A 25,253-nucleotide genomic window follows, 5' to 3' on the forward strand; every position below is an offset into this window, starting at 1 on the left:
CGAGGGGGGTTTTCTTTGCCTTCCTCTAAGGTTGCGTTGCCCAAGTCACCCTGGTTTCCGGCCACAGGATTTGAACCTTGTCCCAGAGTTGCAGTCCCCCCCTTCCCTTTCCGCCTCCCCTCGGCCCCATTCCGTAGCAAAAATAATAAATAAACTATAGTAAATGGGATAGTCAATTTCACAGTCAATATTATAGTCACCTTCATTCCTTTTAATTCAGTATCAATTGTCGTTGTGTGCTTTCAAGTACTTTCCGATTATTTTGACCCTAAGGCAAACCTATCCCTGGATTTTCTTGGCAAATTTGTTCAGAGGGGGGTTGTCTTTGCCTTCCTCTAAGGTTGCGTTGCCCAAGGTCACCCAGTGGGTTTCCATGGCCAACTGAGGATTTGAACCTTGGTCTCCAGAGTTGCAGTCCAACATTCAAACCACTACACTATAAGGCACCTTATACGCTGCCTTAAGCTTCTTGTAGAAAATATGAGATATACAGTACATGTCATTAATAGAGCTAGTGCAGCACAGTAATTTATGCGCTGGAATGAAACTCTGGAGACCAGGGTTTGATTCCCCGCACGGCCATGAAATGCACTGAATGACTTTGGGCAATCCACATGCTCTCAGCCTCAGAGGAAGGCAACAGCAAACCTCCTCTGAATAAATCTTGCCAAGAAAATGCCACGATAGGCTCACCTTTTACGTCAGAAATGACATGAAAGCATGCAGCACAATAGATAAATGTAGTCATCAGGAGCCCAGCGTCACATCTACTGTGTATTTTTTTATCAAAGCCCATTCAAACCAGCTAATTGTCTGGTGTGGAGTAGCGTTTTCTGTCCTACGCTAGACATGCTGCAGTTTAGGTGCTGTTCAAATTGTGCCCCTCTCCTTGGACCTGAGTGTTAATGATTCTCGGCTATTTGTTTGCAATCCTAGTGACAGAACAGAAGAGGCCTGAATGAAATGCCTTAGGTTTCACTATTGCATTTTTAACCTCCTCAGTCCATACTGGCTCCCTTTGTAGCTCAGTGAGGCCTACGAGTTCTCTGACTGAGAATTTTGAGTCCCTCCATAAACTACAAATCCCAGGATTCCACAGGAGGCAGCTATTGCAGTTAAAGTGAAATAATAGTATTATAACAGTGCAGCGGCCAGAGTGGAGCAGTGTGGTTTGAGCATTGGACTTGGACACTGGGAGACCAGGGTTTGAATCCCGGCTCAACTGTGGAAACTTTAGGCAAGTCACACTCTCTCAACCTCAAGGGAAGGCAAATAAAACCCTGTGATAGGTTCACCTTAGGCTCACCATATGTCGGAAACAACTTGAAGGCACACGACAGACAGCAAACAATAGCTCTTTGGCTGAGAAGTCTGCCTCCTCCTCGTTCCCTAAACTACAAATCCCAGGATTCCATAGGCAGCAGCCAGTTAAAGCAGAATGCTGCATCACTGATCTCTGTTGTAGCATAAGCTTCCCAGAACTGGCTGTACTTCCTCAGACGTATGGATTCATAAACAGGCCAGCCTTCCAGAGGAATAAAAGTTTGCCTTCCAAACCTATCCCATCATCCCCACCTGGAGAGGGGACATCTCTAATGGTCTAGCACGGGCAGGGTGTGCTAATGGCAATGAGGGCAAGACATTTGAGAAAAAGGGAGGACACGACCGAATAAAAGCTTAAAACGCTCATAAAGATAAAGCCATGTTGAAAGTGGAGCACATTTTGAAACTCTTCCAGGAGAGAAGGATGAAATGGAAGACATGTCCTTGAAAAGGAGGACATCCGGTCACAGGAGGAGGATGCCCAGAGGGTGGCCAAAGGTTCTCCATTCTCTGGACAAATCCTCCATTCCCACTTTCTGTCCAAGAGGAGTTTCAAAATCTGAGCATAACTAAGAAGCATGAATTTACATTTCTATGAATGTTTTTAGCTTTTTATTTGGTCAAATCCTCAATTTTTCTCTAATGTCCCCCATTTCACCCTTTGGTCCATGAGGGTTTTCAAAATGTCTTGAGAAGCATGAATTTACTCTTGTATGAGTGTTCTCAGCTTTTTATTTGGTCATGCACTCCATTTTTTCCCCCGAATGCCCTCCATCTCCACCTGTTTCAGCATTGTCCTCCATTTTGAGAATGACTAAGGAGCATGAGTTTATACTTTTATGAGTATTATTAGGTTTTTATTTGGTCATGCCCTCCACTTTTCTTGAATGTCCTCCATTTTGAAACTGACTAAGGAGCATGGATTGACATTTTCCATGAGTATTTTTAGCCTTTTATGTGGCCATAGCCTCAATTTTTCTCATTTCTCATAAGGAGCATGGATTGACATTTCTATGAGTGTTTTTCAGCGTTTATTGGACCATGCCTTCAATTTTCCTTGAATGCCCTCCATTTCCACCTTCTGAGGAGTTTCATGAATTTACATTTCTGTGTTTTCAGCCTTTTATTTGGCCATGCCTTCTATTTTTTCTTCAATGCCCTCCATTTCACCTCAGTTTCAGAACATCCTCCATTTTGAGCCTGACTAAGAAGCATGGATTTATACTTCCATGTAAATTTCAAGCCTTATCATCCATTTTTCTCGAATGCCCTCCATTTCCACCCCATTTTCAGCACGTCCTCCATTTTGAGCCTAAGGAGCATGAATGTACAGTCTTATGTTTTCAGCCGTTTATTTTGTCATATCCTCCATTCTTTATTGAATTCCCTCCATTTCTACCTCAGTTGCAGAACGTCCTCCATTTTGAGAATGACTAAGGAGCATGAATTTACAGTTCTATGAGTGTTATTAGCTTTTTATTAGGTAACGCCCCCTCCCCATTTTTCTTGAATGTCCTCCATTCTGAGCCTAAGAAGCATGGGTTTAAATTTCTGTCAGCGTTTTTAGCTTTTATTGGGCCATATCCTCAATTTTCCTTGAATGTCCTCCATTTCCACCTCCTGTCCAGGAGGGGTTTCAGTATTTCTTCCATTTTGAGAATGACTGAGAAGCATGAATTTACACCTAAATCATGAGTGTTATTAGGCTTTCCTTTGGCCGTGCTCTCCATTTCCACCTCAGTTTCAGGGCGTCCTCCATTTTGAGAGTGACTAAGAAGCATGGCTTGAGACTTCGTGTGAGTGTTGCCCCGCCCCGCCTGGCCCTTGTGCTTCCCGGGGACTTCCTGGGCCGCTGAGGAGAGAGAGAAGCCCCACCTGCCTCCTTCCCTCCCTTCCCTCTTCCCTCCCCGGGCTCTGCTTCCTTGCTAAGCGCGGGCTCACAGCCCTCCTGCTGCTGCTGCTGCTGCTGCTGCCCTTCTTCCTGCCCAGGCTTCGGAAGCACGTGTGAACGCTCTACACGTGAATGAGGACGACCTGGGGCTCCCCCAACTGACAACGCCCACCCCTAGCCCTCCCAAAAGGGAGCCACGGCGAGTAAGTAGCTCTTTGGCTTTTCTCTCGAGTTTCTTTCCCCCCTTCGTTTTGCTCTGTATATGCCTTTCCCCCCTCCTTTAACACGGTGGCCTGTTGGTTTGAGTGTGGGGGGTTAGGAGACCAGGGTTCGAATCCTGGCTCGGCCATGGAACCCATTGGGTCACACTCTCTCAGCCTCAGAGGAAGGCGAAGGGAAAGCTCCATCTGAACAACCCACTGGGTCACCCTGGGCAAGTCACACTCTCTCGGCCTCAGAGAGGGCAACGGCAAACCTTCTCTGAACAAATCTTGCCAAGAAAACCCCAGGAGAGGTTCGCCTTAGGGTCTCCATATGTCAAGAATGACTTGAAGGCACACAACACACACACACAATTTTCTAAGGAGCCATTGTGGTGTACTGTTTTGAGCATTGCGGAGACTAGGGTTCAAATCCTGGCTTGGCCGTGAAACCCACCTTAGGCAAGTCACACTCTCTCAGCCTCAGAGGAAGGCAAAAGCAAACCTCTTTTGATCAAATCTTGCCAGGAAAACCCAATGATAGGGTCTTCTTAGGGTCACTGTAAGTCAGAAACTTGAAGGCACCCAATAACAACAACAACAACAACAACGTGATTTTTTAAGCCCTTTGCTTGATGAAGAAGCCAGTGGAGCCTCAGAAGCTTGTTGTGCTTGTCATTGCGTGCCTTTAAGTCACTTCCGACTTATGGCAACTCTGTGATGAAGGGGTTTTCTAGACAAGTTTCTTGAGAGGGGGGTTTGCCCTTGCCATCCTCTGAGGCTGAGAGAGTGTGACTTGTCCAAGGTCACCCAGTGAGTTTCATATGCAAACCCCAGTCTCCAATGCTCAAAGCACTACCCCACTTGTCTGATGTATTTTGTGCATTTTGGTTGTCCCTATAAAGGTGTCCCTGTTGGGGGGGGGGTTGGATGTGATTGTACTTTTTCTTTTGTCCAGGGTTTCTCTTTCCTCACTTCACTGTCTTTCTCTCCTTTCCTGTCCATTACATCCTCTCTCTCTACCAAGTGAGTAGGTGTGAAGTCTTTCCGTCCGGTGCCCATCCTGGTTTTTGTTTCCACACTTCCTCCACCTCTTTCCTCCTTTTCTGCCTCTTTCTCCAGCGCATGGCGGTGTCCCGTATTTCTCAGTATGTTGCAAGACCTGCACATGAGCCTCAGTCAGGTTCCTCGGATTTTCTGAGTGACAATTATAACGGCGGTGGGTTGAAACTTCCCATATTTCATCATATCTCCACAGGTTTTTTATTTTGGCTTCTTCGAAACTTCAAGTCATGCACTGTGCCTGGTAGCATCAGTTCTCTTCTTCCGCCACCAACCCTTGTTTCAGTTCAGTGACTGATTCATGGATCTAGCTTGCAAATCATGGCGATTTTCTGACCAGGTGTCCTCCTTTTCCCAGGACATATCCTACATTTCAACCTTCTGTCCAGGAGGAATTTCAGAATGTCTTCCGTTTTGAGCATGATCTAGGAAGCATGAATTTGCATTTATATGAGTGTTTTCAGCTTTTATTTGGTTATGTCCTACACTTTTCTGGGATGTCCTACATTTTTCAGTACCTTGTCCTCCTTGGCGATGATGGCATCTGGTCGCCCTGCCTGTGACTTTGTAGCTATTTCCAGTTTCCAACAAAATGGAAGGTGTATTTACTTAGAAGTAAGCTGGCTTGTTCTAATCATGGTTACATTTATTTATTAATATCCTGCTTTTCCATTAAAAAGGGAGGGGGCGCCATGGAAGTTAAAGCGGTGTCAAACTGCATTCTGCAGTGTAGAGATACCTCCAGCCCACATGAGTTCCTGTGGTGATGAGTTTGCTAAAAAAAATTAAAACAATGAAAAGATTATTTTTTTTAAAAAACATATTAAAATAGTCTTTAAAAACACCAAAAAGCAGTTTAAAAAAACCAATCCTAGAATCCAGTTAAAACAGTGCTTTCAGACATTGAATGCCGTGCTGAAAATCAATGTTTTGGCTGCCTGCTGGAAGCTTGAAAGAGACAGAGCTAGTTTAACTTCCTTGTGTAGGGAGTTCCACAGTTGAGGCGCTGGCACAAAGAAAGCTGTATTATGTGTACCCACCAACCTAAGTTCACAAGGTGTTGGGACATGCAACATGGTCTCCTCTGACAATCTCAAATTTCTTGCAGGCTTATATGGGAAGAGGCAGTCTTTCACATATGAGCCAGTGTGGTGTAGTGGCTTCAGAATTGGACTGTGACTCTGAAGACCAGGGTTTGAATCCTGGCTCAGCCATGTAAACCCACTGGGTGACCTTGGGCAAGTCACACTCCCTCCGCCTCAGGGGAAGCCTCCTCTGAACAAATCTTGCCAAGAGAACCCCATGATAGGTGCACCTTAGGGTCACCATACATCTGCAATGGTTTGAAGGCACACAACAACAAGTCTTCCATATATCATTGCCTCAAGTAATTTAGAGCTTTGTAGGTCAAATGCAATGGCAAATCTCCTCAGAACAAATCTTGCCAAGAAAACCCCCATGATAGGTTTTTGTTAGGGTTGCCATATGTCGGAAATGACTTGAAGACACACAACACACACACACACAGGTCAACGCCGACACCTTTAATTGAACTCAGAAGCACATTGGAAGCCAGTGCAGTGCTTGCAGGGCTGCTGTTATATGGTCTCTAAAATTCACACCTGACATTAGTCTGGCTGCTGCATTTTGCACTAGATCGTTAAAACAGATTAAACTGCAGAGCAATTAGAATTGCAATAAACAGTGCATTTAGAGCAATCATAATAATGAGACTGTTTAAAAAAGTTCAAATCCCTGTTAAAAGTAGTAGAATGCTTATAACTGTACAGTACAGAACTTTAGAGCTTTAGTGTGTTCTGATTCATTGTATTCAGATTTGACGAGATGAATTACATTTTATGAGATGGCAATGTTCTTAGGTCAGCTGAATAGGTTTAATATATCCAGAGGTAGCCATGTTGGCCATGTGAAGTACAGTAATATCCAAAATCTACAAAACAGTGATACCTTTACTGGAACAACTGAAATGCACAGTGTACATGTTGCAAGCTTTTGAAGCTGCACTGGCATCTTCATCAGGCAAACATGTTAAAATCATAGAAGGAAAAACAAATTATGACATGTTAGTCACAAGTCTGCATTTTGTCTGCCTGCATGGAATTCCTTCCAGTACCACCTGAACTGAGAACAGCCAAATCTTGTCAGAAGGTATCACTGTTTTGTGGATATTTGAAATTATTGTACTTTATATAGATTTCAAAATGTTTGGTATTTCTCTTGAGCAAAAGTGTGCAGTCACAAGGCAGAAGGTGGCCAGTGGCCCCCATGGTGACCTTCATTCATAACCTATGGATGTTTTAAGAGGTTGCACCATGTAAGGTCACTGTCTAAACTCTCTCTTCACTTTTAAAAAAAGTCAACAAAAAGGGTGCAGCTTGGTTTATTTGTGGGTGTCTTGCTTGTGACATTGGCAGTGGCGGCAGCAAGGAGGCTGAGGCTTGGCCTCCAGCACTGCGGCACAGTGGTGGTGTTGGAGGCCAAGCCTCAACCTCCTTGCTGCCACTGCTGCCACCATGGAAGGGCCGAGTGGAGACCTGGAGGCCTCTTGGCCTCCAACACCTTCTGTGGCGGTGGCGGCGAGGAGATGTAGCTGCAGTGCCAGAGGCCTTCAGGGCCTCCAGTGGCGAGGAGGTTGGGTCGTGGTGGTGGAGGCCTTGAAGGCCTCGACTGGCGCTGCTGCTCCGCCTCCTCGCCAGCACCGTGGAAGGACCAGGTGGTGGTGTTGGAGGCCAAGAGGCCTCAACAAAATAATATTCATAGTATCACCTGAGACTTTATGGGCCAGCACCCACGCGGAGTTACTCCAGGGCTGGAGGGGGGGCCAAAATGTTAAAGAGCCTCCCTCACTCGTCCTACATTCTCCTCCTGGGAAGGAGTATATGTACTAGGAGAGGGAAAAACTCTGCATTCAGTTAAGGAGTAAACAGTTGCTGCAACTGACTGGAATGACTAGGAAATATATTAGGGCAAGAGGTTTGGCTCTTAAACATAAAAGTGATTAAGTACAACAGTGAAAACCACAGTTTCAGGACAAATTTGGCCAGTTTGGATGATACCAGGAACAAGAACAGGAAATGTCCATGCCCATAGCCACATGTATTAATATTCTGAATTGGCATACAGTCATCCCTCCATATTTGCGGATTTGATATTTGCGGATTTGATTATTCACAGATTTCATTAATATGTTCTCTCTAGGACTGTCTAGGTCCTCCAGTGCAACTCTGTGGTCAACTTTAACTAAAGGTTGCACTGAAAGACCATTTGTAGCTACTCCAGTGCCATTCTATGGTCAGTGTATGTTGGACATTGACCACAGAGTTGCACTGGAGGACCTAGAGATTCCTAGAGAGGTGTCCTCTCAGGTAAAAACAGTGTTTTTGTTATTTGCGGTTTTTCCATATTCACGGGGGTCTTGTTCCCCTAACCCTAGCTAATATGGAGGGACAACTTATTTATTTTGGCACTTAAGGTAGAAAATCCCCCAAGCAGATCTCCCCATTCCTGGCAGGGAAAACAAAACAGTGAACAAATCTTGCCTTTTAATGCCCTCTCAGTCTTCTGTCTGAGGTGGCTGTCTTACTTAGTGTAATAGCTTTTGTGGGTGGGAGTCTACACAAATGTGCCCCAAGACTTCTTGTTATGACAACAGATTGTTAGAGCTACCCTTTTGGAAACTTAACAGTCAGGAAAAGCAAACTGCTTGAGAAGGTGTGTGGGAGTACAAACACAGCTATCGCAGGGAAGAGAAATGGGATAATGTGTCATGTAGGTGCCCCATTAGTAAGCTACCCATTTTGCATTTCATGCTGCTGTTATATAAATTCTAGTGTTTCCACATTGGATTTAGGATGCCATGTTAATCTTCCTTCTGCCAAAAGGCCAGGGTTAAAGTTAGGAAAAAGAGTATGTAAGAGGAAAACTAAAACTGAAGAGAGAATGGAGGATAGGAGCAAGTGTTTGTGTGTGCTCGTGTGTGCATGTGTATGTGTGGCTTTCCAGTTGCCTGTCAACTTATGGCAACCCCATGGATTTCATAGGGTTTTCTTTGATGAGGAATACTCAGGTGATTTTGGCATTGCTCCTTTTGAATATAAGAAGGTATTCCTTGATGGTGGACTTGGTGGTCTTCCATTCAAGTACTGACGAGGTTGACCCTTCTTAGCTTCCAAGATCCGGTGGGATTTGATGCCTTCAGGAATAAATGCTAAAGGGATATGCTACAGAGAGAGAAATATACAACAGTGAACAATGTGGAAGGAATGCATGGGAATAGTCTATTCTTTTTTTTTCATAGAAAGGTAGAATGCAAAATTACCTGATGAAATGGAGTTGAGATATTTTCTGAGAAGAGGCATATGAAGGAAGTGCTTCATGCACCAACAGTGACTTTGGTTGTCTCATGAAATGGAGATAGCAGTGGTTTCTTTTATCATGGACTGCAGGAGAAGCACTGTTTGGTAGCTACATAATGGGGGTACTAGAAAACATTTTTCTCTTTTATGCCTTTTTCATGAACTCACCAGTGGATTTGGCAAATTAAGGACTGACTTCCCAGGTTTGGCCTCACTTCAAAGCAGCAGTTGGGTCCTCATTTGTATTTGGACTTCATCTAATTCTCCAAAGCACCAGTTCAGCAGATCAAGTGGATAGATATTCTGGGATTTTCAGTCCATCAATTTCTGGGGTCTGAAATTTGAGAACCATTGATTTAAAGAAACAAGTTTAATTCAAAATTGAAGCATTTCTGTTTCACGCTAGAAGAACGTGAGCAATAACAGTTGGAATTGTATAATTGTTTAAGTAAAGGAGGGATGGGTTGCCAGGATGACAAGACTTTAAATTTAGACAGATGAACAAAAACCATCAACAAATAAAAGGCTGCAAACGTTGTCCCCATCTTCAAAAAGGGAAAAAAAGAGGATCCCAACAATTATCGTCCAGTTAGTCTGACATCAGTACTAGGAAAGATTCTGGAGCAGATCATTAAACAGAGAGTCTGTGAACATCTAGAAGGCAATGCCATAATCACAAAAAGTCAACATGGGTTTCAGAGAAACAAGTCATGCCAGACAAATCTTATCTCTTTCTTTGATAAATTACCAGCTTGGTAGATGAAGGGAATGCTGTGGATATAGTATATCTTGATTTCAGTAAGGCCTTTGACATTGACATGGTTTCCCATGACATTCTTGCAAACAAGCTTGTAAAATGTGGGCTAGACAAGGTAGCTGTTACATGAATTTGTAATTGGTTGACTGGCCGAACCCAAAGAGTCCTCAACAATGGCTCCTTTTCATCCTGAAGAGAAGTGACCAGTGGGGTCCCACAAGGCTATGTCCTGGGCCCAGTGCTATTCAACATCTTCATCAATGACTTGGATGACAGAATTGGGGGCATACTTATCAAATTTGCAGATGCATAAATAGGAGGGTAGCTAATACTCCAGAAGACAGGATCCAAATTCAAAATGACCTGAATAGACTAGAAACCTGGGCCAAAGCTAACAAAATGAACTTCAGCAGGGAGAAATGTAAGGTACTGACCTTAGGTGCGAAAAAATGAAATACATAGATATAGGATGGGGGACACCTGGCTGAACAAGACTACATTGATGAAAAGGATTCTAGCAGTCCAAGTAGACCACAAGTTTGAACTGATTCAACAGTGTTGATATGGCAGCTAAAAAGGCCAATGCAATTTTAGGCTGCATCAATAAAAGATAGTGTCTAGATCAAGAGAAGTAATAGTGCCACTCTATCTGCTTTGGTCAGGCCCACCTGGAATACTGTGGTCCAGTTCTGGCCACCACAATTCAAAAAGGACATTGAGAAACTGGAGCACGTCCAAAGGAGGGCGACTTAAAATGTGGTGGTCTGGAAACCATGTCCTGTGAGGAACGATTTAGGGAGTTGGGGGTGTTTAGCCTAGAGAAGAGGACGGTTAAGAGGTGATATTGATAGCCCGTTTAAATACTTGAAGGGATGTCATATGAGGAGGGGAGCAAGCTTGTTTTCTGCTGCTCCACAGAACAGAACAGAATAATGGATGCAAGCTACAGGAAAAGAGATTCCACCTCAACATTAGGAGGAAACTTACTGACAGTAAGGGCTGTTCGACAGTGGAACAACACATCTTTCCTCGGATGTGTAGTGGAGTCTCCTTCCTTGCAGGTCTTTAAACAGATCTGGATGGCCGTTCTGCAGGTATGCTTTGATTTGAAGGGTTCGTGCATGGCAGGGGTTGAACTGGATGGACCCTTGTTGGTCACTTCCAACTCTATGATTCTATGATTCTATAATTCACATATAGCCCAGGCTGGAAATGCAAACTGAAAGAGCATCTCCAAAACAATCCCTACTCCATCTGAATTTGTTATTGGTGAAAAAAATGCTGGTGGGCTAACAATGGACAAAGAAGAAGCACTTGGATCCAGATTAGCTGAAAGTCCTGTAAGAGTGACAAGTGGGAATAACTGTGTGTTGGTACTGCATGAGAGGGTTCAAATTATGGACACTTTTATGGAGTTCCCTTTATGTGTATTTAGAGCATTGATGGACCACATGTGGCTCTCCAGATGTTACACAGAAATTCACATCAACCATAGCTAACATACCCAATGGTGACGAATGCTAGCAGGGATGCAGCATTGGAGATATGTGGTCTCACTTCTGTTTTAGGGAGAACATCTGATCTATCATACGAACTTCAGACATACAGTTTTGATACACTGTGTTTTTGGGGTGCTTTTTCTTTATTTTCACCTCGCTTAAAATTCCAGTACACGCCTATAATTTTGAGACATTGGCATCAATTAAGGAAGTTGAACTGGTGAGGTCATACCAAAGGATTACTAGCTACAACCCTCCGCTTAAATTCTTTTCTGTCTGGTTTACCCGCATGGGTCCCTCTCCTCTTTTAGTCAGAAGCGGATTTTGCAGGCAGCTGGGTAAGACACATGACAACCTTGCGGGAGAAATTAACTTTCCCCATTCCTTTGTTGTCCAAACTTGGAGAGGGGAAGGGAAAAGGCTGGGGGAAAAGTTTTGCTGTGATAACATTTCTGGTTGATTTCCAGGAGCTTACTTTGAAGGAGGACTTGGCTTTCTCCCTTGTCCACATTATTCCTCAAATTGACTTTGCTGGTAAAACTAGTTGCTTACTAGTGAGGCCTGTTGTCAGCAGATTGAATAGGTGCCAGTCAATGCCTTCCTAGCAGCAGAGAGATTTGTCTCATACTTGATAATTTTTGACACTGTATTGTTACAGTGCCAGTAGAGTATTTCCCAGCTTCCAGAGCTCAGCCCTAAGTGTTAGTGCCTGGCTTTCTCTTCTGTAGTTTTAAAGGCAAGGAAGGAGGAATCTGAGGGCAAGAATGCTGCCTTGAAAAATATATGTATAAAGTCATGTATGCCTTCAAGTCATTTTAAACATGCAACTCTAAGGTGGTGCTATTGTGTGGTTCTTCCTGGCAAAATTTGTTCAGAGGAAGTGTGACATTTTCTTCCCTTGAGGTTGAGAGAATGTGACTTGCCCAGTTCACCAGCGGATTGCATGGCCAAGCTTGGTCTCCAGAGTTCATAGTCCAACACTCAAAATCACTACACCACACTGACTTTCTTATTTGCTGAATTTGTGGAGTTTTTATTATTATTTGAATGGCATACAATTCACTTGTGGTTAATTACTTAATGTATCGTGCTTAATGACACGCCAGGGGCTTCTTATAACATTCCTTGTAAGATCACCAGGGCCCACTCCTTGTGCCATTGCAAGGGGTTGTCCCTAGTCTCAGGTGTTGAAATCTGAGGTGCTGGGATGGTTCTTGACTGCAAGCCTAACCAATACTAACAACTTCGGCAGTCCAATAATGGATTACTGTGCCAGTAGAAGAATCGAGTGGGATACTGGGCTGCTCTTCAGATTTGGATGGAGCGTTAACCCAGTATATGTGGCTATGGTTCTTCCTTGCTTTTGGGAACTTTCAGTGGATTAAGGGTTGCTTCATGTATGATAGTCATACAGGTTCTGTTCTGATCCTTACCTGGCAGGACAGCATCAGATTCCCATTATGTGCAGTGAAGCTTTCAAAGGTACATGCACATAGCATTGCAGTCTATTTAAGTAGCTCATGCTGAAGTAGTGTGTGCCGTGGCACTAAAAATAGCCACTCTTGTCAGTTCATCATGACAACCTTGTTCAGAGTCTTACATGGAACTGGGCAGAGATGGTATCGGATTGAGCACGTCTTACTCGTGTTTTGTCCTTTAATATCTTGCAACTTCTGTGGAAATCTACCATCAGCACAAATCAGAATTTATATGGGGATGGGTGGGCAGTTTTAAGGCCATTCTGTGGTGTGAACTGCAGCTCACCATTGGGATTGCAGGCTAGGTTGTTATTTGCTGTTAAGTTGACTCTGACTTACAGTGACCCAGTGATGATATGAATGAGAGACCTCCAAGAGCCCCAATCATACTGCCCTTTTCAGGTCTTGAAAACTCAGGTCATGGCTTCCTTGATTGAATTTGTTCACACTGTTCTGTGGTCTCCCTTTGTTCTTATTACTGTCTGCTTTACCAAGCATTTTCCAGTTAATCACATTTCTCATTAATTATATATTCAAGTACAACAGCTTCAGTTTGGTCCATTAGGCTGCATCTACATTACCTAATTAATGCCGTTTGATATCACTTAATGGCAATCCCTCAGTGATATGAAATTCTGGGATTTGTAGTTTTGTGAGATATCTAGCTTTTTGTCATAGAGCTCTGGTGCCACAACAAAACTACAAATCCCAGGATTCCATAGGATGGAACAATGACAGTTAAAGTGGTATCAAGTTTTATTAATTCTGCCATATGGAAGCAGCTTCCAGACATAGTTTTGTAGTTTTTTTGGGCATTGTGGCCATGTTCTAGAAAGTTTCTTCCTGACGTTTTGCCAGCATCTGTGGCTGGCATCTTCAGGAAGAATGTCAGCAAGAAACTCTTCTAAACATGGTCAACATAGCCCAGAAAACCCACAAAAATACTATGGATGCTGGCCATGAGCCTTCACTTTATATTGGAAATTTCTACGAGGAGAAATTGTTCCAAGAAGCTTCCAGACAGTTCTAGCTTGATTTGCTCTTTTTTATTATCTTTTTAACAGTCCCAGTATATCCATATAACCAAGGACTTAGCCAAGGGAGGGAGGTCCATGGGGTCCGGACCCCCCCTTTCTGTTAGATACATGAATGGTGCGCGCCACTACGCCCGCACCCAAGCCCCATTATAATGGTGGCACTTAGTCTGGACCCCCCCCCCCTTCCCCAAAATCCTGGCTCTCGTCTCTCATAACTCTCCTTCAGCACCACACTTCAAGTAGGTTGCTTTTCTTCCTGTCAGCATCTTTATTGTCCAGCTTTGACAACCATACCTAGACATCAGAAATACAATGCATAGATGATTCTGACTTCGGTATTTCATGTTAAGACAGCAAGGGCTAAAGGGTTTTCAATTCAAATGAGAATGGTGGTATTTTTTCACCTTGCCATCAATCTAGCAATAACATTTTAGAATAACATTGCAAACATTTCCTATCACTGTATAGGGCCTCCGGATATAAAGAATGATGGCACCAATTTTGTCAGGATTAGACACCTATTTATAAATGGCAGTTCTGCTGATGTCTGTGTTTGTATATTGCTTTGTATTGAACTAGTTGACCTCATGTGTTGCAAAGTAGGATAAATAACTTATCCTTCAAAAATGAAGGAAGCTAAATCATATACTGTATTAACAAGGCTGTACGTTTTGACCACTGTTAGCTTGTTAGAAGGGGCATTCTAACTTGTATATCAGTAGATGCATGTACAGTGGATCCTCGGTATACGCGGATTTGCCATACGCGGATTGAGCCATACGCGCATGGCAAACCCGGAAGTTGTTCCTAATGGCGGCGTGTGCATGCGCACCGCCATTAGGAACAAAGTCCCTCTCCTTCCCTCCTCTTTTCCCCCTCCTCCCTCCCTCCTCCCTACCCTCCTTACCTGGGTCGCCGCGCCGCCGCCGCGTCTCCGCTGCTGCCGCCGCCACCGCTGTAAGTGGCCCGGATGCAGCCTGGAGGTCTCTTGGCCTCCCGGAGGCACCAGCCATTTTGTGGCGGGAGGCCGAGGCCGCGCGGGAGAAGAGGCTTGGCCTCGTCCTCCTCGCGGCCTCGGTCTCCGCCGCCGCAAAATGGCCGGCTGCTGCTCCTGGAGGCCACAGGGGCCTCCAAGCTGCGCCGGCTCTTTAAGAGAGGCGGCGACCAGGGAGGACGAGGCCTGGCCCCGTTTTCCCTGTCGCCCCGCTGAGGAAGAGCCGGCTGCAGCCTGGAGGACATGGCGACTGGATTGATCTGTATATGAGTCGACCCACTTTTAGAGTTATTTTTGGGCATAAATTTCTTGATTTATACGGTACTTAAATTTTCTGAAAGTGGAGTACTAGTAAATCTTCATATATTTATATGCAGTCCCCTCCAGCATTCAGTTTATTTCTTATAGGTGTGTGTGTAGTTTTTCCAAAATAACATTTTCATAAAAATGTAAAACACGTAAACATATTTCCATATCAGATCCCAAACTGCTTTTCTGGTAAGTGTTAATCTTAGAACACTTGTTTTCCAAAGTGTTAATTAGCGAAGTGATTATTGAAATGAATTGTTTTGATTAGTTCCCCCCCTCTCGATTAAGTGGCTAATGGATTTTTATACAAACACTGTTAACAACTGGACATCTTCCATATTGTAATCTGTACTGTCAGTGACTTTCATAGTGAAATTATCATTCTTTTGTTTTAGCATTTTACTGAAAATTCTATGAGATAATTACTGAGGATTTCCTATTCTACGTAGTTATCGATCATGGATGTTCAGTGCCCCTACTAATATTTCTCTACCATTTCAGTACTAATGAACAAAGGGAATTATCTTTCAGTGACTTTAAACAGTGAGAGGTCTTCAAAAGGATCTATTAAAGGTCATCCCAAAGTAAACCAGTTAACAATGCCATAGAACTGCATTTTCCCCTTTCCCTCATTACTGCTTTATCTTAAATAATTGTTAATATTCTGATTTAATGTCTAAGTATATTGTATGAAGTTCTGTAAGGCTTGAAGATCATTCCTTGTCTTGCAAAGGAGAAGCATGTGTCCAAGATTACTTAGCAAGATTTAGTCTGAGGGACTCTTCTCTGTCATGATGGTTTTTTCTCATTTTGCAGATTTTGGAAAATTTAACTCATAACAACACTGCTATGTGGTTGTGACACAGATGAAAACTCGCTTCCTGCCATCTGGCCAGGATATTTGCCTTCATGTTTAGTAGTTACTGTAATTTGCCTCTAATGCCCCCCCCCTCTCTCTCTCTCTCTTTCTGTGTGTGTGTTTTAAAATTTGGCCAAATGAATAGGGCTGCATTTACTGTACTTGAGAGCTGTGAATTTAGAAACCCTTGTTAGAAAGAATACTTCAGCAATTAAGCTATGAACAGAAGCCACAATAGAAATTTCTCCCATTTTGACCACAAGGCCCTTTGGTGTGTGCAGTCTTTATCTCATTAATTTTAAAGCTTGTGGATTATACAAGCTTATCCACAGTTTACATGGAGGACAAAAAGGTTTCCATTTGAAACCATTTATTTCCACTTGCAGTAAGCTATAATGAGCAATTACTCTCTTACCTATGATGCTTGCTAAATCATAAGTGTTTCTGCTTCGCAATTGTTTGACCTACTTATTAGCCTGTCCTCCTTTGACTTCCCAGGATTGTGGAGGAAACTTTTGCTCTCAGATTTTTTAGGAATCCTATGCCATTTTTGTGAAATCTCATATGTTGTGTGGGTTTCACAAAGAATGTTTTAATGTTCTTGGTGGAAAAAATTAAAAGTCACCAACCTTTTACTGTACTTTTCTTGGCAATCAGGAGGTTATCATTTTCTTTGGAAACAGACTAATAAAACTGCCAACATTTATAAACCTTTTGCAGCATTGTTACCTTTGATGAAGTGAACTCTAGTCCATGGAAGCTAATATAATAATACATGTGTTAACTTTTAATGTGCCTCACCATTTTCTTTATTTTTGATTCCACAGAATGTTCTCCTTAGCTATAACCTCTGAATTATTGAGGCTTAGTAACCTTTCCCTGTTGCATACCATAGGGAGAGCAATGCTTACTAGTTTTCCATCCAGCTTTATGACAACTACATGTAGCAATCAGAAATAACTCATCTGCTGACGCACATACATTCAAAATATGTAGAACAGTTAACTGATTTGTTATCTTAACCTGTTTATTTTTTTTTAAAAAAAGATTGATTAAAATGACTTAAAGTTAAATGCCTGCAGTTTGATTAGGCAGCAGATATTCCAAATTAAAAATTATATAGTACTTAAACAAATTGCTGAGAGCAAGAACTATCTTAAAAGTGCCTTTCCTCTTTTTCACTTGCAAAGATCAGAGCATGTTCTGGATGGTGCCTCATACAAAACATAAGTACCTCATCGAAAAATAAAGTAGAAACCTTCCTTACTTCAAGAAAAATTGGTATCTACCGGTATATGGACATTTAATTAATTAAAACAATATGTCTGATTCGTATTGCAGTTTCTTTAATCAAGTTGTAGCTCTTCTAATTTACATAACTGATCATATGTCATATCTCTGATTATTTTCCTGTCTTAAACACTCTCAGAGGTAATAGGTTTTTACTATTTCTGTTGTTCCTTGTGAGGGACTGTAGGGGAAAATTAGCACTTTAAGAGTTATGAATGGAGTCTGTTAGTAGATTGAACTCAGCAGTTTGTTTAGATAAGACTCAATCACAAGCAGAGCCTGGCATGCACCCTGAGAGTCTACTGACTATCCAGAAGTTAAACCAAACCTATACTCTATAGAATCTTACAAAGCCATGTAGTGGCAACAATTAAGCAAGAATTACTAACCCATTCCTCTTCAGTGTTGTTATGGTGGTGGCAACCCTAAGACAAAACGGGGTGTAGCCACACTGCAGAAATAAAGCAGTTTGACACTTTTGCCATGACTCTTACAGAATCTTAGGATTTGTAGTATAGTGAGTCACGACAGCTCTGACAGATCAGGCTGAATACCTGACCACACTACAAATCCCATGATCTCACAGGATGGAGCTATGATAGTTAAAGTGGTGTCAAGTGGCTTTATTTTTGTAGTGTACATATATCTAGAGTTTTCTTGGCAAGTGTGAAGTCGAAGGCTTTCACAGCCAGCATCCATAGTTTTTGTGGGTTTTTTTTTTGAGCTATGTGACCACGTTCTGGAATAATTTATTCCTGATGTTTCACCTGCATCTGTGGCTGGCATCTTCAGAGGGTGGTGGCATGGAAGTGAGTGGTGTGTGTGTTTGTGTGTGTGTGTGCACACACTATGTGACACTTGCCTGAGAGGAAGTGATTTACATGTTAATCTGTGTGTTGGTCTGTTGTTGAACAGCAAGCACTCAGTGGCACCTCCCACATGTGGTGCATAGGGATGGCATGTGGGTATCTGAGCGCCCACACCTCTATTCCCAGAAGCAGCATCACTGGTAGAACTCTGGTAGAGTTACGCTGTATGACTTAGAGTGCTCATTCCCACTACAAAATAACCCAGTGTGGTTGAAATATCTAGTTGGCCATGGAAATCAACTGGGTGACTTTAGGCAAGTCACACTCAGACTTGCAGCCCCTTACAATGTTACAAAAAAGGAGCCACTGTAGGCGACTCCTTTTTACTGCGCAGCTGCATTGTGCGGTTTGGTTACCACGGCAATGCTGCGCAGTTTAAAGGGCCAGCATTTCTCTGCCGGTCTGTACTGTGCCTTAATTTGTTTATTTATTACATTACATTAGAGTCCTGATTATCCGACATAAACGGACCGACTGCTTGTCGGATAAACGAAAATGTCGGATAATCCAATGATCCATTGGAGACAGAAGGGAGCTAAGCTGCGCTGAGAAGGGGCCTGGGCCGATGGCCTGCGCCGCTCCTCAGCGCAGCTTGGACTCCTTCTCTCCGAAGGGAGTCCAAGGACTTCCTTCGGAGAGAAGGCAAGCCTCGGCGGGGCCAATCCTCGGTGGGGCTTGGGATCCTTCTCTCTGAAGGGAGTCCTCGACTCCCTTTGGAGAAACGCCAAGCCTCACTGAGGAGAGGCCTGGGCTGATGGCCCGTGCCCCTCCTCGGCAGTGCTTGGACTCCTTCAGTCCCAAATGAGTCTTGGTTTCCCTCAGCCCGAGCGGAGCTGAAGGAAAGCAAGCCATGGGGGAGGGGACTGGGCCAAGGCCACAGTCGTCTCCTTTGCAGCCTGGTTTCCCTTGGCTCCCTTCAAGCCAAGGGAAAGCAAGCCGAGGAGGAGGGGACTGGGCCGAGCACCCAGTCCTCTCCTTCGCGGCTTGAAGTCGTCCCTCTCAGCCCCCAGCCAAGCTGGGACAGAAGCTGGTGGTGGGGCCTGGTGGCATTTGCGGACCACTGTATTTGCATAGTCAAGCTAACAAAAACAACATCTGAACAACCCTTGGGAAGCAAAGTTTTAAATCTTCCCTTCTTTTATGTGCCAAGGGAAGAAGAGTAAGAGGGAATTTGCTGCTGGTGGCAGCAAATGGAGTCTTGAAATTAATGCCTGAACACAGCTGGTTAGGTGCCAAATCTCCCCACCCCCATGGTGCCCATTCAGAGCGGTGTCCATTCAGAGCGGTGCCCAGGCATGTCTGTGCATGTCCATTGCAGGTGGCTTGAAGATCAGGAAATTGGTGATAGAGACTGAGCTTATATCCTCATACCTCAAATCAAAGCCTAGTTTTTAAATCTACAGTGGGCCCTCCACATTCGCTGGGGTTAGGGATGAAAGATCCCTGTGAATATGTAAAACACACACACACACACACAGACCCACAAATCTTTTTACCTAAGACAAGACCTCTCTAGGAATCTGTGTGCTTGAGGACCTGCAGATGGGTAGGAGCCCTGGTGGCGCAGTGGTTAAATGCCTGTACTGCAGCCACTCACTCAAAACCACAAGGTTGTGAGTTCAATACCAGCAAAAGGGCTCAAGCTTGACTCAGGCTTGCATCCTTTCGAGGTTGCTAAAATGAGTACCCAGATTGTTGGGGGCAATTAGCTTACAGTTGTAAACCGCTTGAAGTGGTATATAAATGAAGCTGTTTTATTGTTTTGTTTTGTTTTGAATTGTTTGTCCCAGGAACTTCTAGGTTCTCCAGAAAAACTCTATGGTCAACGTCTGGTGGAGTTGTGCTGGAGGACTTTGAAATTTCTAGAGGGAACATATTAATCAAAACAGCAAATAATTAAATCTGCAAAAGTCTAATCTGGAAATGTGGAGGACCAACTGTACTCACTTGCCTGTGTATAAGGTGTTCATTTTAAAAAATGAATTTATTAATTTTCCACTGAAGCTCAGAACTAAAACCAGAATTAGCTAGGATATCATGAACCAAATAACGTCACATGCATTTGAAACTGACCACATGGCCATGCTATTTCTAGCTGCTATGTTCTTCTGAGTTGCAGTAAATGTTAAGGAGTTCCTAAACGAAATGTTCCCATGTGAAAATTAGCATGTAGTGTACATAAAGACCAGAGGAAGGGTAGCTTTTTTTAAGGGCTGCAGTCCCCTTCGGGTTAATTGGTGGGAGCTCTAGGCCACCTTCTTTCTCTTTTTCTGCTAGTAAAATTACTTGTAAAATATTAAACAGTGCAATGAGACCCTGAAAATGGCTTAAAGGACGTATTGTCACTTCTGGGGGCTTTCAGGAACACAAGTCACACTTATTGAGGGGTGGGACTAGGCCAAGACCTGAGGTGATAAAAACAGCCTTGACTTCTTGAGGAATGCAGGTTGTCTGTGATGAGTGGACATGTGGTTGGGCTGGATATGTCTGTGCATTACGTATATCTGCCTCCATGCAAGTTGGACACAAATTTGTATTCTTGTGTCAGGGAGGCTTTTATACAGGGTGTGTGTTTTAGAGCCGAAACAGACGGCCCAAATGCGCCGTGCTGGCGCCAATTTTAGGGTTAGGGACCGTGCAGCACTATAATGGCAGCATCCCATCCATACGGGTGCCACCATTGTGATGTAAGCGATGTGCAGTGTCCGCACTTTGCCGCGTGGCGCTTATGTCGCACTCATTACATACACCCTGCGGCACTAAAAGAACCTGGTTTTTTGGGGTTCTTTTTCCTCCAGAGGGAAGCCATGTGGTTTGGCGGCTGCAGCTTCCCTCCAGAGGGAATTAGGCCACAAGCAGGCTGCCATTTTCAGGTGGTCTGTCCTGCACCTTAGTTATGTTTTTAACTTTTGTAGGTTTATGTCATTATACTGTTTTTAGCTTGTTGATATTAATTGTCTTTTTAATTTTTATTGTAAAGTTTTTAAATGGCTTTATTTGGGTCCTTTTCTAGGAGAAAGATAGCATGGAAATGAAATGAATAGCACAAAATCAAAGAATCCTAGAGTTGGAAGAGACCCTAAGGGCCATCCAGTCCAACCCCATTCTGCCAATCAAAGCATGTATAAATAAATTCCTTGTAGTCTCCTTCCAATGCTTAAAGAAGCCTTGAGTGTGTGCTGCACAAGTAGCATGCTGCTTCTTGCAGGAAATAATGGAGAGTTGTATATCTATAGGCACAATGGTTAAATGCCTATACTACAGCCACTCACTGACAAATCACAAAGTTGTGAGTTCAGTACCAGCCAGGAGCTCTGGGTTGACTCAGCCTGGCATCCTTCCACAGGTTGCTAAAATCAGTACCCAGCTTGTTGAGGGCAATTAGCTTACACTTTGTAGACTGCTTAGTACATCGCTAAGCAGTAAAGGAAAGTACTCTGTTGCTATTGCTAAAATCACCAGAAAAATGGAACCCCCTTTTTTGTTGTTGTTGCTCCTGTGTGCTTTGAAGTTATTACTGATTTATGGCGACCCTAAGGCAAACCTATCTTAGGGGTTTCTTGGCAAGTTTCTTCAGAGGGGGCTTGCCATTGCCATCCTTTGAGGCTGAGAGTGAGGGACTTGAGCACTTGTCACCCAGTGATTTTTTTAAATGCTTGGAACAGGAAAGCCAGTGTAGTATAGTGGCTTGAGTGTTGGACTGCGAGTCTGAGACCCTAGGTTCGATTCCCTGCTCAGCCATGAAACCAACTGGGTGACCTTGGGCAAATCACACACTCTTGGCCTCAGAGAAAGACAATGACAAATAATCTCTGAACAAAACTTGTCAAGGAAACCCCATGATGGCCCTAGGTCACCATAAGTCAGAAATGTCTTGAAGACACGCTCACGCTGCTTTTTACACTTGTCTAAGACATAATCCAAGCTCTCTGAAACTGGGATCTTCTTAATGGTTACTTAACTGGTGATTGCCAAGCCAGAAGCCTGAAGGGCAGCTCCTTGGAAAATTTGATAAAATGAACTTGTTAATATGCTGATGTTTTTTGCATGCGAGAGGAGAGGTGGTTGCAATGATATGTGTGCTTATGCATGTTTGGAAAATCATTTTCAAGGGATCAGCTGGAACATGAGTTTGAAGGAAATGCTGGTGCTCTTGGGATAGGCTGGCCAGACAGCTTTTTCTTTGAAAGGATTCTTTTCATCAGTTGGGCACTGCATACAAGTCTCTCTTTGCTGTGTGTATGGGCTGTAATCTTATGTGGTGGGGGAAAAACTCCATGGCCAGTTTTTGGAGAAAAGATTAAAAGAGCGGAATAGCCCACACTTCCTGCCCCCTGTAATGTTTGTCCTTTCATGACATTTTAATGAGTTGTGTTAGGCTGCTGCTGTACACATCAGCTTGTATGTGAGTAAGTGATGCCTTATTATAGAATAAGGATGGGGAAAGTGCAGCCTGATGACTCTAATTTGTGTGTCCCCCAAATCCTCAGCTCTCCACCCCCATTTTTTTAAAAAAAATTGAGAGGTTTGGTCCAGAAATAGACAAAAGATCTCAAAACTACCGTCGAATGTGTTAGAATTTTTCTCCACAACCCCCAAGTTCCTCACAATGGATATATCCCCCAGATGCCTGGAAAAAAAAACTGAAAATAGAACCAGAGATTATCTTAAATCACTTCCAGTCACATCAAGAATACCAGTTTATCCCCTCTGTGCTGGTAGAAAATGTCCCCCACACTCTCTGCTGTTGGCCACCCTTAGAATAGAGTAAGGCTGTTGCATATGAGTTTGGGCACGATACAAGAAAAAGGGAGATAGGCTATTTTAAAAATACACATCCTCCTAGTTTGTAGGTATTCATAAAAACAACCGTTCCAAAGTAGAGCACTGTATAAATATATGAAAGTATAACACCACATCTTAAAATACTTTTTTTGGACACATACTATGACAATAGCAAGGTTAGTCATTTCTAGAGAAATGTTATTTGCACATGACACATGAAAACTCCTTTGGCTCTGAGTGGGAGGTTAGTAGCTATTAATTTAGCAAAGAGAAATTGCATGGTGTAAAGCATGTGCAGGCCTAATGATGTCTTTGACTTCCTGTCAAACACAGGGAGAAAGGGAGGTACTGGCCTGCTTAAAGGATCCCCCAAAGTGTGTAGAAATATCAGAAAATCTTTAAGGGACATTTCTTTCCCCTACAAGCCCCTCACATATCATAGTAGTAGTAAACTATATTGTAGTTCTCTCTGCCCTCCCCCTTCCCTCCTGATTTAATCTTCACAGTAACCCTGTGAAGGCAGGTAAAGAGAGATTGTAACTGGTATAGGATCACCCTTTGAGATTCATGGCTGAGTGAAGATTTGAACCCATGTCTCTCCTGCCTTTACCCAACAGGGAAAAATACTCAGATTTTTAAACTCTGAATTTCTCCAGTGGCACAAAATCCTATGGTATTGGGGCAAAATTAACAGATAAAAAAAAGTGGAGATAATTGGCTTGAAGTTTAGTTTGTGTCAGTCCTATTAGTTTGGCTCTCTCAAGCCCGGTACAGACTGGCAGGAAGCGCCATAAGCACCATAGCTGGGCCGAAAGTAGGGTTCGGGAGCATGCAGCAACCACACACTCCTGAACCCTAACGTGCGGTGGCAGCACCATCATGGTTGCCTCTGGTCTACATGGGGGCCGCCATGATGGCACAGCATCCGCACATCACAGACAGGAAGTGGCATCATGGCAACACCCTTTCTTGTTTGCAGCACTGCAAAAAAGAAGCCACTCAAGGCAGCTTCATTTTGGCAACGTGTTGGTGCTGTAGAGTGCGGCTGCTGCAACACCAACTTAGGCAAAGATGGGCGGCACGCTATCAAGCCCTCAGTTTCTATTCTATGTGGCAGACAGAAGGCTAATGGCCCTTAAAAACAAGCATAACAAAAGGAAACCCCATGATAAGTTCACCTTAGGGTTGCTGTAAGTCAGAAACAGCTTGAGGGCACACAACAACAAACAACAAAATTAGAAGCAGAATAGAAACAAGAGAGAGCCTAGTGCTGGCAATAAAACCAGATTCCATCCCACTAAAGACCAGAAGGAAGCATTTAATGGGATTATGCAATTTACAGAAGGCACTTAATGAATTGGGGAAAGGTGGAGAGTTCCAAAGACCATGCATGACAGCTTTGCCCTCACTCATATGGCTTAAACCTCTGGTTCCAGTCAATTGCCCATTTAGGTGCTGATACATGCAGGCAGTGGTCTCTGGACTGCATTCTGGTTTGGGGGATTATGGGAGATGTAGTCCAAAATAGGAGAGCTGCCATGGAGTAGTGGTTTGAGTGATGAACTATGACTCTAGAGACCAGGGTTCAATTCCCAATTCAGCCATGAATTCCATTGGGTGACCTTTGGCAAGCCACACTCTTAGCCTCAGAGGATGGCAAAGGGAAACCCTATCTGAACAAATATTGCCAAGAAACCCCTATATGATAGGTTTACCTTTGAGTCACCATAAGTTGAAAACAACTTGAAGGCACACAACAACAACAACGTAGTCCAAAATAGTTTCTGCAAGCTCTGCTTCTGGGAAAAGAAAGTGGTGGTCTATGGAAGGTACTTGCAGTCCTGATAATAATAATAATATGACATCCTTCCATCCTTTCAAAATTGGCCAGTTTAGCAGAATAAAAAGGAATGAGAATAATATGACATCCTTCCATCCTTTCAAAATTGGCCAGTTTAGCAGAATAAAAAGGAATGACAATTTGGGGGTGGGTGAGAGAACCCAGCTCATGGTGTCCAGTGAGCTGCCATTTCTGTTTCTGTCCTGGTCTCGATTGAAAGAGAGGCCTTGAAAATATAACCAAAGGTTGCCGGTTTAGGATGTTGCAACCCAACTTTTCTAACTGGTTTTGCAGCATTACAGCAACTCAGCCCATGAATTCCTCTCTTCCTGAAATGAGACAGTGTCCTGGAAGCCTCCTCGTGTTTAGTGACAGGAAGCTGACTGGGCACAGACATGTCATTGTGTAAACTGAGTATCCTGGGAACTTGGGGGGGGGGGGGGGGCAGAGCCGAGAGCCTCTTGTCCACAAGGCTGTGTGTGTTTGTCTGCTAGGTTCCAGATTCCATCCAAAGAGCTGTATTGGATTATCTGTGAGCAGCGTCAGTAGCTGCAAGACCTGTGTGATGGACTATGCAGGAATTCATGGGAGATTTCCTAGGAAGAAAGCGAAATCTACACCAGAGATTAGCATAACTGGTCTGTGGCTGCCTTAGCCACAGTTGCATCAGTTTCAATAAGAGCT

General features: G+C 43.5%; 1 protein-coding gene across 1 annotated transcript in view; it reads left to right on the forward strand.

The window, feature by feature from the left end:
- The first annotated feature begins 3,194 nt into the window (after window positions 1-3,194).
- Window positions 3,195-25,253, forward strand: part of RHBDF2 (rhomboid 5 homolog 2) — a 103,864-nt gene continuing 81,805 nt past the window's right edge. Inside the window, exon 1 of the mRNA XM_042447551.1 lies at window positions 3,195-3,417. The gene's annotated coding sequence lies outside the window, so the exon portion shown is untranslated. The remainder of the gene's footprint in view (window positions 3,418-25,253) is intronic.

This window comes from Sceloporus undulatus, chromosome 2 (assembly GCF_019175285.1).
Source record: "Sceloporus undulatus isolate JIND9_A2432 ecotype Alabama chromosome 2, SceUnd_v1.1, whole genome shotgun sequence".
NCBI lineage: Eukaryota > Metazoa > Chordata > Lepidosauria > Squamata > Phrynosomatidae > Sceloporus > Sceloporus undulatus.